The sequence below is a fragment of the Ursus americanus genome, chromosome 13 (genome assembly GCF_024610735.1).
Source record: "Ursus americanus isolate L20-20 chromosome 13, mUrsAme1.1.p, whole genome shotgun sequence".
NCBI lineage: Eukaryota > Metazoa > Chordata > Mammalia > Carnivora > Ursidae > Ursus > Ursus americanus.
Genome location: NC_142139.1, coordinates 65,782,044 through 65,797,481, shown reverse-complemented (window position 1 = coordinate 65,797,481; position 15,438 = coordinate 65,782,044). Strand labels below are relative to the sequence as shown.

The 15,438-nt window shown below is 41.0% G+C and overlaps 1 pseudogene; it reads left to right on the top strand.

Moving 5' to 3' along the window:
• The first annotated feature begins 581 nt into the window (after nt 1-581).
• Nucleotides 582-1,360, top strand: LOC123777419 (large ribosomal subunit protein eL8 pseudogene; annotated as a pseudogene).
• Nucleotides 1,361-15,438: the final 14,078 nt, after the last annotated feature.

Sequence of the window (15,438 nt, the reverse complement as noted above, 5' to 3'; positions counted from 1 at the left end):
ACATGTGTTTTGTACCTTGACTTCCTATGAACACTTCTACAAGCATTGCTTAGTATCATTCTGTATTTTTAAAATTTACATAGTGTCCTACTGTGATTATAAAATAAATTTAACATTTTTAATGTATTGTATGTTATTATATTTAACTTGTTTCCAAAAATAAAAACAAACTTAAGACATCAAAAAATATATATATTTTTTTAAGATTTTACTTATTTATTTGAGAGAGAGACAAAGAGAGCACGAGTGGGGAGGTTCAGGGGGAGAGGGAAAAGCAGTCTCCCGCTGAGCAGGGAGCCTGACGCCGGGCTCTATCCCAGGACCCTAGGATCAGGACCTGAGCCAAAGGCAGAGGCTTCACCAACTGAGCCATCCAGGTGCCCCCAAAGCATTTTTAAACCAAAGAAAAAGCTCAATAAAAGAAAAAAAACATGAAATCAGAGCAAAAGGAAAGGAAAGAGCAGGCGCACTAGGCTAAGGGTGAGAATAGTTGCTATGTTTGAGAGTCAAGCAGTGCTCTGACTAAAAGGTCATGAAATCTTTTTATTTTTGGCTTTCTCTCTCTCTTCCAGCCATCCAAGATGCCGAAAGGAAAGAAGGCAAAGGGGAAGAAAGTGGCCCCGGTCTCCACCGTGGAGAAGAATCAGGCCAAGAAGGTGATCAGTCCTTTGTTTGAGAAAATGCCCAAGAAATTTGGCATCGAGCAGAACATCCAGCTCAAAAAGGACCTCACCCTCTTTGTCAAATGGTCCCTCTACATCTGGCTTCAGCAGCAAAGGGTTATTCTCCACAAACATCTAAAGTGTCTCCTGCAATGAACCAGTTCATTCAGCTACTCAATTTCTCAAGCTGGCCCACAAACACAGACCAGAGACAAAGCAAGAGAAGGAGAGACTGTTGACCCCGGGCTGAAAAGGAAGCTGCCTGCAAAGGGTGCTGTCCCCACTGAGAGACTGCCTGTCCTTCGAGCGGGGATTCACATGGTATCACCATAGTGGAAAACAGGAAGGCTCAGCTGGTAGTGATTGCACATAATATGGATCCCACTGAACGGGTTGTCCTCCCACCTGCTCTGGGTCACAAGATGGGGATTCCCTATTACATTATCAAGGGGAAGGCCAGTCTGGGGCGTCTGGTCCCCAGGAAGACCTGCACCACGGTTGTCTCCACACAGGTTCACTCAGAAGACAAGGGAGCTCAGCGAAGCTGGTGGAAGTTGTCAGGACCAATGACAATGACAGATACGATGAGACCCGCCATCACTGGGGAGGCAACGTCTTGGGTCCAAAGTCGGGGCCGCATTGCCAAGCTGGAAAAGGCAAAGGCTAAGCAACTGGCCACCAAACTGGGCTACATGTAGGTGGTTGAGGATTCCATACATGAAAGTAATAAAAAGTTCTCTTTCCAAAAACATCTTTTTATTTTTGCAAAAAGATCAGAGTCTTTGAGGGAATCACATTTTGATTCACAGACGGTCACTTGGCATGTTATCTACTTAAGTGCAAAGTAAATCAACTGACCTTCCATTGATTTTAATAGCCATAAGGCTACCCTAGCTGTGTGGCCCAGAGCCTTTTAAGGCTTGAAATAGGAGCCAGAAGCAAAACAAATCAAAAAATATCCAGAAGCTGATCTAATGTGCTTTGTTTTGAGAATTAGCTTAAGGCCCCCTGTGTCTTTATTGTAATGCATTTACAGAATAACTTGGTTGTCCACACACCGTGAAATGACTTTAAAATTTGCAGCCATGATTTTAAGTAGGAAGAGGAATTACTTTCTTGTTTATTGGGCAAAGCAACTGACATCGAGGCTGACTAGAATGTTTAAGTAACTAATGGAACAATTGCTAATATTTCAGGTTTCTGTTGGATGCTTGCATCTGTTCCTATTGGGTTTCAAGAAGGCAAATGTCTGGTTTGGAACACAGCATAAATAATATTATCCTACAAGGAAACACTGCTTTCTAAATCTACAGCTAGGCTTTTTAAAAATCACTTAGAGAATTGTGTTTCTATTGTGGGAAAGATACTTTTTCAAGGCCCTTTATTTTGCTATATAACAACACGAACTCAAAGAAAATTTGACTTCAGGTACAGTTAAGGATGTTTTAAATTATTAAATTCATTTTTCAGTTTTAGGGAAGAGCTTGACTGTAAGCTCATGTTAGGGGTAAAATTAGAGTGGGCAGCTTTGCTTATGAATCATATTCTTTCCTACACCAACAGATTCTCAGCCACTTAATCACTTTACATGTATGTACTGACCGCCTACTATGCACTAGGCGTTGTGCTAGGTGTGACCATGTTCCAAACCTAGTCAGGCCCACTAAGTCCTCAAGGCCCCGACCTTGGCCTCTGTACTGGGCAGATAAGAATCTTACTGGGTCAGTGCAAAACTCTGACCAAATTCTTCATCTCCATGCCCTTGATACTTTACCGCCCTGGCTTGCCTTCAGCAAGAACCTTGTTGAGTTGGTCTAGTAATAATCCGTCTTAACTGACGCTCCATCCACTGCGCCCCTCCCTGATGCTCAGCTGTAAACCCCCACCCACACTCATGTTAGAGTTGAGCCTGATCTCTCCTCTACTACAAAACCTCACAGTACTAGTCCCCTGAAAAAGGGTGGCCTTACCATCTTTAACAAGTGTCATGAATACAATTTTTTAATTATTTTATTTCTTTTAAAGATTTTATTTATTTATTTGAGAGACAGAGAGCATGAGCAGAGGGAGAAGCAGGCCGCCCGATGAGCAGGGAGCACAACGGGGGCAGCGGTGGGGGGGGGGGGGGGCTTGATCCCAGCAACACTAGGATCATGACCTGAGCTGAAGGCAGATGGTTACCCTACTGAGCCACCCAGGAGCCCTACAATTTTTTTTTGAACAGGAGCTGAGAACACACGGTAAAAGGAAAGAGTGAATCCTTACACTCATGTGGTTTATAGTCTAACAATACATAAACAATCACACAATGAATCAATGACCATTTGGCTAAGTGTCATAAAATAAAAGTTCTGGGTGCAAAAACACCATATAGTAGAGGCATCTAACTTAGTTGAGTGTGAGGAAGGGTGTTCCTGAGGAAGAGCCCCACTTGCTAAGACCCCCAGTGTGTAGGAGTTACTGGGAGAGAAGGGCACACCCAGGAAAGCGTGCTTCAGGTAGAGGATACAGCAAATGCAGTCTCAGGTGGGAAGTAACTCAGTATGTTTTGAGAGCTAAAAAAGGCAGAATTGCTGGAGCTTAGGAAATAGGGAGACAAGTGAACCACGTTAAGCTCTAGAAGTAAGGGAGGGGAAAAAAATCACACAGGACCTTTGCTGGCCACAGGAAGAAATCTGGATTTTATCCTAAATTACCCAGAAGAGTGATAGGATCGGATTTGCCCTTGAGAAAGCTCATCTCACTACTCTGCAAAGAATGGATCAGGCAGGACAGCTGGAGGCCACATGAGTCACTTGGCTAGAAAGGCAATTACCGGAGGGCCAAAGCACACAGCGGGGGAGGGTGAGATGAGTAGGTAGATTCAAATTTATTTAGGGTACGGGTCTTTCACTTGTTTGGTTGGGCTTATTTCTGGGTATCTTATGGTTTTTGGTGCAATTGTAAATGGGGTCAATTCCTCCATTTCTCTTTCTGGTGCTTCATTATTGCTGTACCAAAATGCAACAAATTCCTGTACGTTGATTTTGTATCCTGAGACTTCGCTGAATTTATGTATCAGTTCTAGAAATTTTTTTGGTGGAGTCTTCAATGTTTTCTATATATTGTATCATGTCATCTGCAAATAATGAAATGTTTACTTCTTCCTCGCCAATTTGGATGCCTTTTATTTCTTTTTGTTGTCTGATTGCTATGGCTAAGATTTCCAATACTATGTTGAACAACAGTGGTAAGAGTGGACATGCCTGTCTTGTTCCTCCCCATAGAGGAAAAGCTCTCAGTTTTTCCCCATTGAGGATAAGATTAGCTGTGGGTTTTTCATACATGGCATTTATTATATTGAGGTATGTTTTCTCTAAACCTACTTTGTTGAGGGCTTTTATAATGAATGGATGTTGTGCTTTGTCAAATGATTTTTCCTCATCTGTTGAGAGGATCATATGGCTCTTATCCTTTCTTCTATTAATGTGGTGTATCACATTGATTTGCTAATATTGAACCACCCTTGCAACCAAGGAATAAATCCCACTTGACCCTGGTGAATGATTGTTTTAATGTATTGTTGGATTCAGTTTGCTAGTATTTTATTGAGAACTTTTACATTCATGTTCATTAGGGATATTGGCCTATAGTTCCTTTTTTTTTTTTCTTTGAGTCTTTCTCTGGTTTGGTATCCGGGTAATGCCAGCCTCACAGAATGAGTTTGGAAGTTTTCCTTCCTTTGCTATTTTTTGGAATAGTTTGAGACCTCTTTGACATCAGCCCTAGCAACTTCTTTCTAGATATGTCTCCTGAGGCAAGGGAAACAAAAGCAAAAATAAACTATTGGGACTTTGTCAAAATAAAAAGCTTCTGCACAGGGAAGGAAACAATGAACAACACTAAAAGGCAATTTGTGGAATGGGAGAAAATATTTGCAAATGACATATCTGATAGTGTTAGTATCCAAAATATATAAGGAATTTATAAACCTCAACACCCAAAAAATGAATAATCCAATTAAAAAATGGGCAGGAGACTTGAATAGGCATTTTTCCAAAGAGACATACAGATGGCCAAGAGACACATGAGAAGGTGCTCAACATCATTACTCATCAGGGAAATGCAAATCAAAACCACAATGAGATATCACCTCACACCTGTCAGAATGGCTCAGATCAACAACACAGGAAACAACAGATGTTGGCAAAGATGTGGAGAAAGGGGAACCCCTGTATGCTGTTGGTAGGAATGCAGCCGCTCTGGAAAACAGTATGGAAGTTCCTCAAAAAGTTAAAAATGGAACTACCATAGGATCTAGCAATTGTACTACTGGGTATTTACTGGGTATTTACCCAAAGAAAACAAAAATACTAATTCAAAGGGATACATGCACTCTGGTGTTAATAATTGCATTTTCTACAATGGCCAAATTATGGAAAGGGCCCAAGTGTCCATCAACATGAATGGATAAAGATGTGTATATACATATACACAGACACACAATGGAGTATTACTCATCCATAAAAAATGAAATTTTGCCATTTGCAACATGGATAGAGCTGGAGAGGATTATGTTAGGTGAAATAAGTCAGTCAGAGAAAAGACAAATACTATATTATTTCACTCATATGTGAAATTTAAGGAACAAAAAAAGCAAAGGGGAAAAAAGAGAAAGATAGGCAAATCAAGAAACAGACTCTTAACTATGGGGAACAAACTGATGGTTACCAGAGGGGAGGTGTGTGGGGGGATGGATGAAACAGATGATGGGATTAAGAAGCACACTTGTGGTGATGAGCACCAGGTGATGCATGGAAATGTTGAATCACTCTATTGTACACCCAGAACTAATGTTACACTGTATCTTAAGTAACTGGAATGTAAATAAAAACTAAAAAAATTTGTAACTGTGGGAAGAGCAACATAGTCATGCCCAGCCAGGGTCTAGACCAGGTAACTATCACAGGGTTTGACAGTATTCAACCAGTGACCAAGGTGTACAAGGACATGAAGGGGGCAAGTGGATTTGGAGGAAGGTGGGCGGTGAACCTATTGGAATTCTACCAAGGCTAGAAATGAAGCCCAGAAGTCGTGACAGAGCTGATATCCTAACATATTTGCTTGTGGCTGCCGGATACGGGCAGCGGCAATAGGGAGTGAACACAAGCCAACAGGTCCTTCTCAGGATGCCAGACATGGAATCCTGGGCTGTGCTGTACCTGGAGCTGTGATGCCTCAGTCCCAGGGCTTCCCCCCAGGGACCTGGCAATGGGTCAACGACTGGTACTGCTCTCTCGCAACATGCATTTCGTGGGTCTGATTTGGTGACATACAGGTGCCACTGGGTTTCACCCACTTTTGAGTTTGAAGGTGGAAATCTTAATCTAGTAGGGGCAGCTAGAGAGCTAAAGAAGGTCTGAGGGAGACAAGAACTGGAAGAAACAGAGAAAGATTATGAGGGGACCACCATAGAAACTTTTTTCCAGAAACCACCTTTTTCAAGTTCAAATTCTTTGGGGAAAAAATGCAGTTATTTGTTCAGCAACTCGGGGGAAAAAAAACTTAAATAAAACATTAGAGTCAGATTCCACTCCTGGATGCCAGATCATGGCCCACTGTCACTTCTCTGACCTTCTAGTCACTGTGCCTCAGCCATACTGGTCTCACATCATGTTCCTGCCTCAGGACCTTGGCATATATGGTCCCTTCTGCCTAGAGCTCTTTCCCCCCCTCCACAGCCACATGGCACACTCTCACCTCCCATAGGTCTTTGCTCAAATGTCTCCTTTTCAGCGAGGACTTCTCGCTCTTCAGTGACACGCACATGCCCTCCCTGCCCCACTCCTGCAGCCCCGTCCCTCTTTCCTGCTTTTTCTCCAATAGCATTATCACCATCTCACATGATTGCCTTTATTTATTTGGTTGCTTGTCTCCTTCTATCAAGATGCCATCTCTGAAAAAGGCAGTGGTTTTAGTTTTTTGTGTCTCCAGCTCTTAGAACAGGGACTCTCACAGAGTGAACTCTTAATAAATACTTATGGAATCAATGAACCTTTGAAGGCACAGGACACTGAGGCAGCAGCTTTCAAACCGAAGCTGGCTGGAGCTATCCTGTGCCCATGGCCCCTGAGACTTAGTCTAGGATTAGCAGTAGACATTATTTGCTGGTTACTGGAGCGAGGTACCGTGTTGTTCTCAGCCATGCTGGCCATTTGAACCTTAAGCCACAAATAATGAAAGAGGAGATGTAAGGATCATCTCTATCTCTTCACTATGTGCATTACTGAAGAGCACCTGTGGTGTTGATCATCCAAAGAAGTAGTTGTTGAAAATCATTTCTGTTTACTACAGGCAAGTATTTGACACATACACATGCAAATGTGTGCCTGTGTACGTACACATATTCATGTATGTATGTAAAAGGATGCTGGGCAATGTATGTCAGACTTACTTCGCAAATCTAGTTTCCCTAGCATTGCTCTTAAAGTGAGTTTGCTTTTCCCCTACACAGTCTGCTGATGATGTCTGTTGGACACCTGAATGCAGTTAGATGCCATGAATAATTCATAGTAAATTACATTCGTCATGTCAGATGTGGCCAGTCTCCAAGTTCTATATCCCCATGGAGCCACTTATTCCTAGGCTGGACCTCTGCAAGCTGCACTGAGTGGCCCCTTCAGGTAAATGTCTTATTACTTATTAGGCTTACTGGTCATTACATGCCTTATTACTAATTAGGCTCCTATGTGAATCTCAGGTCCGGTCTCTTGCTCTGGTGAATTGAGCTGAATAGCAGGAAAGTCTCAGCTCCTGCTACTCTTTTGGGTCAAGGAAGGTCTGGACAAATGTCCAATCAGCTCTACCTTCTGTTCTTTCGTCCCCTCTGATCTAGCTGGTCCTCTGGCTCCCCCTCGCCAAAAACAATGACAGTTGAGAAGCACTGTAGAAAAGTCTTGAACTGAGCCTGTTGAGTTCCTTTCTCCAGGCTTCCATTCCCTGAGCCTGACAGTAGGGTCCCTTGGCTGTCAAAGAATAAAGGAAAGTCCCAAACAGAGGACACTCAGAGCTCCATGTGATCATATCTGCCTCATGAAAAAAACAAAACAAAACAAAACAAAAAAAACAAAAAAAAAAACAAAGCACATGGAGAATAAACCCAAAAGTTGAAAGAGAATCATAATCTTTGCTTCTCCACCCAAAGTACTATGCCTTCTGCTGCCTGGGTCCTATTGTCTATCTTCAACATTTCTAACTTGTCTGGTCCTTATGAGAGTCCCTCCTGGAACTAGAGTGAAGACTTGTGCTTCCCCTGGAATAGTGACTCTTAACTCATTTTTGACCTGAGACCCATTTGCGAATCTGATAAAAACCATGGACTCTTTCAAAAAAAAAAATTTTTTTTTCACACAATTTTAGAGATTTCGCAGATTCCCTGAAAATCATCCATGAGCATTCTAATCCTCATGTTATAGTCAGGGTACACATGTTAGGGTCCTGATCCTGACATTGGCTAATTGTAATTGGCAAGTCATTTAATCTTTCTTCATTTGATCTGGGGACCTGTCAAATGCACAGGGACGATATTTTCCTCTTTAATGTCTGTGGTTATGTAATTATTTTGGTATCAAAGAGATTATTGTTTTAAAAGGGAAGCAGAAAGTTCTCTTTCTTTTATCATTTTGGAGCAAATGTGTTAGAATCAGTTGGAATAACCCATGCTCTCAGCTAACACCGGATGAGGATGCAATGGCCAGATGGATATTTTTGGGTGGAATCTGGGAACAGAGAATTCCTACTGGGCATTAGACCTCTTGCAACTCAGATGATGTTAGTCATAAAAACAAGACTGAGACCTCCCAATTTTTTTTTTTATTGTAGCATCTAGAAGGCTGAGCAATCCACATCATTTTAATTATTAACAGGCTCCAGGGGAAAGGGTTGGTCTCGGTGACTGCTCAGCATGCTGGAGTGATGACCAACACCTCCTCAGCAGTTGGCCATGTTCCATATTGACTAGGTAATAATCTGCGGCATGCAGCTGGCTGGGATAGATTAGAATGGTGAGCACAGACACTGAGGAATCAATGAGAGAGATACACACCACCCTATCAGAGTCTCCTTCCAGACTGCCCAGAGTCACATCTGTCATTCTGAAATCCTGTTATGCCCAGAGAAATGCTTTATTTGCAGGCTAGTTCATGTTTTCAGAGGTGGTGTTTGACACAGTCAGAGAGACCTTATCCCACAGCTACAGACCTGCATTTCTTGATAAGGCACTTCACTCATTTAGGTGTTTCAAGAATTAGGGATTTGCGTACCACCCACCCATTTTTCCCCAGAAGAGGGATGTGACTGAATTTCCTGATTCCTCCTGCCTATAGTTTATCTGGCTTGGGTAAGGCATACTAACTCTCTCGAGGGAGAGACTTGTACAGAGGAATCAGTTCATGTCTTAAAATGTGAATTCTAGCAGTATTCAGGGACACCGTGTCAATGGAGGCCAGGGAGAATCTAAATTGACCAGTCAGTTAGCCCTATATCAGAAAAGATGATGAAGGCACAAGAATTTGGAAAGCAGGATATAAGTAATAACTCTTGAAGTACAGATCCAGGAGATAAGAAAAGACTGCTCTTCACCAGTAGTCAGAGAAATGCAAATTAAAATAATAATAAGATATCATTTTATGTCCATCAGTCTGGCAACAATAATGTCAAAAAGAGCTATGGTATTTATCACTGGTGGAGATCTCTACCCAGAGTGTTCTTTCCCAGGGCCGTTGGAAATGTAGTGTAGTGCCTTTTTGAAAAGCAGTCTGGACACTTCCTACTACAATGTTAATTACACATATCCTTGGACCCAGAAACCTTGTTTTTATGGTATCCCTGTTTATTTCCTTACAGTGATAAGAAACTAGAAACGAAATAAAGTAAATCTATCAGTAAGAAAATGACTAAAAATATATTACATAGAAACAAGAGGTGCAGTCTTGAAAAGAATGACTTAGCCTTATACCAATTAATTTGAAGATATTTCCAGTTACTGCTGAGAAAGGAATGTGTATTCAGTAAAGCATGTGTGACACGATCCCATTTTTTTGTAAAGCTAATGATGATGAAGATCCCACACACGTGCTTATGTGTGGCTGTGGATGTGACACTATGTTTAGGTATGCATGAAAAAAGACCTCTGGAACGAATCGAATCAAATGTGTTGTTAAAATGCACTAGAAAGCTTATTTGATATAATCATGTTAATGAATTGATGCAAAAGTATATGTGTAAATAGAAATGAAATAAACATTTCTAAAAGGGCTAGGGAGGTGAAGAACATTCCAACTGCTAGTGAAAAGAAACACATTTAAACAACAAAGTGCATCTGAGCCCATCGAGGCTGTTTTGATAAATTACCATAGACTGGGTGACTTTTATTTCTCACTGTTCTGGAGGCTGGGAAGTCTGAGATCAAGGCCCCAGTCAGTTAGGTGTCTGGCGAGGGGCCACTTCTTGGGTCACAATTTCTCATGGCGTCCTCACTTGGCAGAAGGGGCAAAGTTGCTCTTCAGGGTCGCTTTTAAAAGGGCACTAATGCCATTCCTGAGGGCCTCACCCTCCTGAGCCAATCATCTCCCAAAGCCTCTACCTCCCAATATCATCACGTTGGGGGTTAGGCTTCTACATATGAATTTGGGGAGAACACAAGATACAATAACTGATTTAAGAGTGAGGCTTTCCTGAAAACAGGGAAGCTGAAAACCCCAGGATGGGGCATAGCTGGGGAGGTGAGGGACAGGAAGAATACACCTTGCCTATTTCAGCAGTCAAATCTAATCACGGTACCCCCTCCAAGTGACATCTTCAATGGCTCTTTATTATTCAAAAGAAAGAGTTCAAGCTTCCTAATATCACTTTGTAATCAGATTCCAGCCTGACTCTCCAGCCTCTTCTTTCCAAAACACTCAATTTCTCCCTCTTCCCTGAACAGATTTTACTCTTCCATATCACTTCACCGTTATAAACGCTCCTCCCTTCTTGCAAACATAAAATTCCACATGTCCCTCAAGAGCCATCAGGAGCCATGTCAAGGGCCATCCCCTCCCAGAAGTCACTCATGAGTCCTGTACATTACACTTCATGCCTCTTAGACTCTCTACTCTTTTAAATAATTTTAATTTTTGTTTACAAGGTAATACTTTATAAAGGCTTAAGTAAAGTATATAGGTAAATAGTGATCAACATTGTTAACAATTTGTCTTATCCTTATTTAGTTGTCCTATCTGTGCCCATGCTCCTTAAAAAAACACTATCATGTGATACATACCCCTTTGAAAATTTTTCACTCAGTAATATAGGTTGAATATTTGCCATTACATCAAATATTCTTTGCAACAAAATATTTAATTACTTTATAGTATTCCATGGTAGCCTGAGTCAACTCTACACAAAGACATAAAGAAATAAAAATATTTTCTGGATCTTGTATAGTTGAATATTTAACAGTCTCCTGTTAGTCTCATTTTTTAAAATTAATAGTCACAATATTGTGGTACCCACTGCACTTAAATGCTTGCACACATCCTTGTTTCATCCCTCAGGATAAATAACTAGAAATGGAAGTCCTAGATCAACAGGCTTGATTATAATAATACTTTTAATATCTATATTTGAGAAGGTTTATTTCCCACCTCCTGGCATAAGTTTCTGAAATAGTTTGCCATTTCATTTTTCAAAAAGATTTATTTATTTGAGAGAGAGAGAGTGCACGAAGGGGAGGGGCAGAGAGAGAATCTGAAGCAGACTCTGTGTGGAGCATGGAGTCCAGCTCTGGGCTGAATCCCACGACCCTGAGATCAGACCTGAGCCAAAACCAAGAGTCCCACGCCTAACCGACTGCACCACGCAGATGCTCCCTCAGTTCATTTTCTAATGAATAAAAGTTTAATTCAACTGGAATTGATATCTGTGACAGAAGTATTCTCCAGGATTGATGCTTACTCTCTCCTACTCTCTCTAGAAATAAAAGGCCTGAGTTTTGGCGAGCTGCATGGCCCCTCGGAATAAAATACATTTCTCAACCTTCTTGCAGCTATGATCTGGCCAGTGGAATATTCATGTAAGTATGCAATTGGGGGTCTTTTTTTTAAAGGGAGGACCTTTTTTCTCTCTTTGTCCTCCATCTTGCTGCTTACAACATGTTTGTGTGATAATCTTGGAACATACAAACAGTGCCACTCTTTAGTGACGGTGGGACAACCAGATAGAAGGGATGTGGACAATTAGTGTATTAGATCCACCATTCCACTCCGAGACTTCCTCCACCCAGATTACAAAGCAAGGCAGTAGTAACTATCATATTTAAGTCATTGGATTTTTTTAGATCTCTGTTCCATAGAGCAAATCTATGTCCTAAACTAAGGACATAATTTTAATTTTGTCAAAAGTTTAATCCCTGTCACCCTGAAAGTTATTGAATAATCCATCCTTTTCTCCTAATTATCTGTATTCTTTTATTGTGTTCTGGATTCATATATGTAGTCATATCTGGATATGTTTCTTTTTTTAAAAAATTTTATCTGTATATCTGGGAGAGAGAAAGAGCTCACACGTGAGAGAGCACAAGCGGGGGAGGAGCAAAGGAAGAGGGAGAAGCAGGCTCGCCACTGAGCAGGGAGCCCTGAAGTGGGGCTGGATCCCAGGACTCCAGGATCATGACCTGAGCCGAAGGCAGACACTCAACCGACTACACCACCCAGTCGCCCCTCTGGATGTTTCTGAACTTTTTCTTCACTTCTAAGGATACAGATTCAGTATCACTGAGTCTTACTATTTTCCTTTTGGAGTTCAGTGGATGCTGTGAGATACCACCACGATGCCCCTGAGAGACCGAGGCATTACTGCCTCCATTCACTCCCTACGTACTTCACTCTGCTGAAGGGAGCTGCTCATCCAGGGTAAACTGCCTCCTCCTGCAAAAGCTTGATCTCCATATCTGACCAAGGCAGTAGTATAAAGATCTGGCCCCTTGCCTCGATTTGGGCAACTCTGAGGGGCCATCTTGGCTCCAGGCACCCCCTGGGGAAAAGGAGATGCTGTAGGTGCCCCCTGGTGCCTCTTTTTTCCCAATCTTGCTTTTTTACTCTTTCACAGGTGTTGATCTTAAGTATACATCCTAATAAAATTCCTATATACAGTTCTGTACCTCAGAACCACTGCCAAGGAATCCAACCTAATACAATAATTTATTAGTATTTGGTAAAGTAAATCCTTCCTCAGTGCTCTCCAATTTCAAGAATTTCTTGACTTTTTACATATATTTATTCTTCCAAATAGAATTTTAAATTTTAAATGCTAGTCTTTTTATATTTCATTTATCTCTCTTTTTATTGCATCATTTATCCTTTTTTTTTTCTTTTTGCTGTGAATTTTTGCTTCTCAGGTCATTGGTAGCTCATTTTCAGAGCTGTATTTTTCTTTGAGTCCTCTTGAAGCTGTCCTCTTTACTTTCTTATAAAAAATATTCATATACTTAATTGTTATCTTTACCCATACTCATAAGAAATCTGCACACACTGTATGCTTACCAATAAGTAAAATATATAAATTATGAGTGGGGCCACCCCATTGTTTGATGGTTTCATCTGTTTTCCAGGTGTCAATGTGGAGAGTGAATGGATGGGTTCTTAACTGAAATCTTCGGTACACAGGCACCTTCTCCTTTTCACTGTCTGGACCTCTGTTATTCTGATCCAATGAAGAAAATTACTGGTGAGCCCTGGCAAAGATATTTTGGTTGCCCCTCCCCACTACAGACACAAGAACACAAACTACACTGATTTCACTGCTGGGAATTTTGCTTATATGAACAAAATGCACTACTGCGAACCTCCACTCTTATGAGGAGCTCATTCTTTTCTTTAATTTCCTGCATGGTTGTTTTTTGTGGGACTCTCTTTGATAGATGTTGGAGCAGAGAAGGATGGGAGAATTTCTCTTATATCTGAAGTCAGTGCCCAAAGTGTTGAAGATTAATTAGCATATTATTTTTACTAGTACAATCCCTATGTCTCTTCAGTATGGGAAGAAAGAGGGTGGGTTTTCAGTCAAGGCATTGCTATGTCCTCCAGCTTTTTATTTCCAGAAATTCTGTGTGACTCAAGACAAAATCTAGTAATGTGAGGCTTAGATGTGCTTAATTGTTAGTCCAGTTATATCTATTTTATTGCTAGTAGAGATTACCATCACATTCTGTCATTAGCTTGTCTGTTAGTCTTAGCTTTTAGAGATATAAGTTTTATTTTTCATTTTTCTCTAGCTTCACTGTTATTTAAAAAAAAAAGATTTTATTCACTTATTTGAGAGAGAGAGCACGAGCAGGGGGGAGGGGCAGAGGGAGAGGGAGAAGCAGGCTCCCCATGGAGTAGGGAGCCCAATGCATGTTTCAGTCCCAGGACCCTGGGATCATGATCTGAGCTGAGGGCAGACACTTAACCACCTGAGCCACCCAGGCATGCCACTTCACTGTTATTTTAACAGTAATTAAGAAAAAGTTGAAATGGGGATGTAACCCAGATTTCATATTGAATGGGATTCCTGATTTTATTTTTAAAATGTACAGTCCCCTAACCTGATTAGGAAATTGTGTCACTCCATTTGGTCATTTGATCAATTTTTTGAACACCTTCTTTGTTCTAGCACAATAATTGAGCGTTTTGGGATAAGGAGCTGTCTAGGATACTGGCGATATCCCCAAATAACTTATAGTGTACTCAGTGGCCAAAAGATAACTTAACAAATAACAATATGGTGTGGTGTGACACAGTTAGCTGTGTAGATCATTCAGTGGAATGAGGAGGAGACCCTCTGTGCAGGAGTAGGAATTAAGGGTGAAGGAGGAAACTGTTATAGAAATGATGTAGTTTATGTAGATTCTTGAAGGATGAGTAGGAGCAAATTGGGTGGGCAAAGCAAGAGAACTGGAACTCTGGGTGGAGAGAACAGTACATGCAAAGGTGCAGACAATGGAAGGCCTTATTTATCATGCTAAGAAATGTGTAAACAATGGAAAGCCTTTGATATTGGTGTATGTTAAGCAAAGGATGACAGAACCATATGTATATTTTAAAATTTCCATTAAAAAAGTTTCTTGGGGCACCTGGCTGGCTCAGTCAGTTAAGCACTGACTCTTAATTCTGGCTCAGGTCATGATCTCAGGGTCGTGGGGTTGATCCCCATGTTGGGTCCACAGTCAGTGAAGAGTCTGCTTGAGATTCTCTCCCTCTCCCTCTGCTCCTCCCCCTGCTCATGCACTCCTGTATGCAGACTCTCTCTCTCATTCTCTCTCAAATAAATAAATAAATCTTAAAAAAAAAAAAAAGTTCCTTAGGGTGCCTGGTTGGCTAGGTCAGTAGAGCATGAGACCCTTGACCCCAGGGTCGAGTCTGAGCCCCACATTGGGCATAGAGCTTACTTTTAAAAAATAAATAAAAATAAAAATAAATAATAATGATTAAATTAAATTTTTAAAAAGGGTTTTTTTTTTAACATATCAAACATTGTGCTATAATTTAAATAACACTGGTGATCTTCTGGCTGATAAATTATTTTAAAAGAGCTTTAGTCAGATTTGGGGAGAGCTCTACCGAGCTCGCCACTTATTAAGAGAGAAACTGGAGTAAAATCTGCCTTGTTTCGTATTTGTTTCCCTTTTGTGTTCAAGAATTGGACTCTGTTCTTCACTGTTATACCTTATATTCTCTTATCCATTAAACTCATTCCTCAATGATAAGTGGGTTCTTTT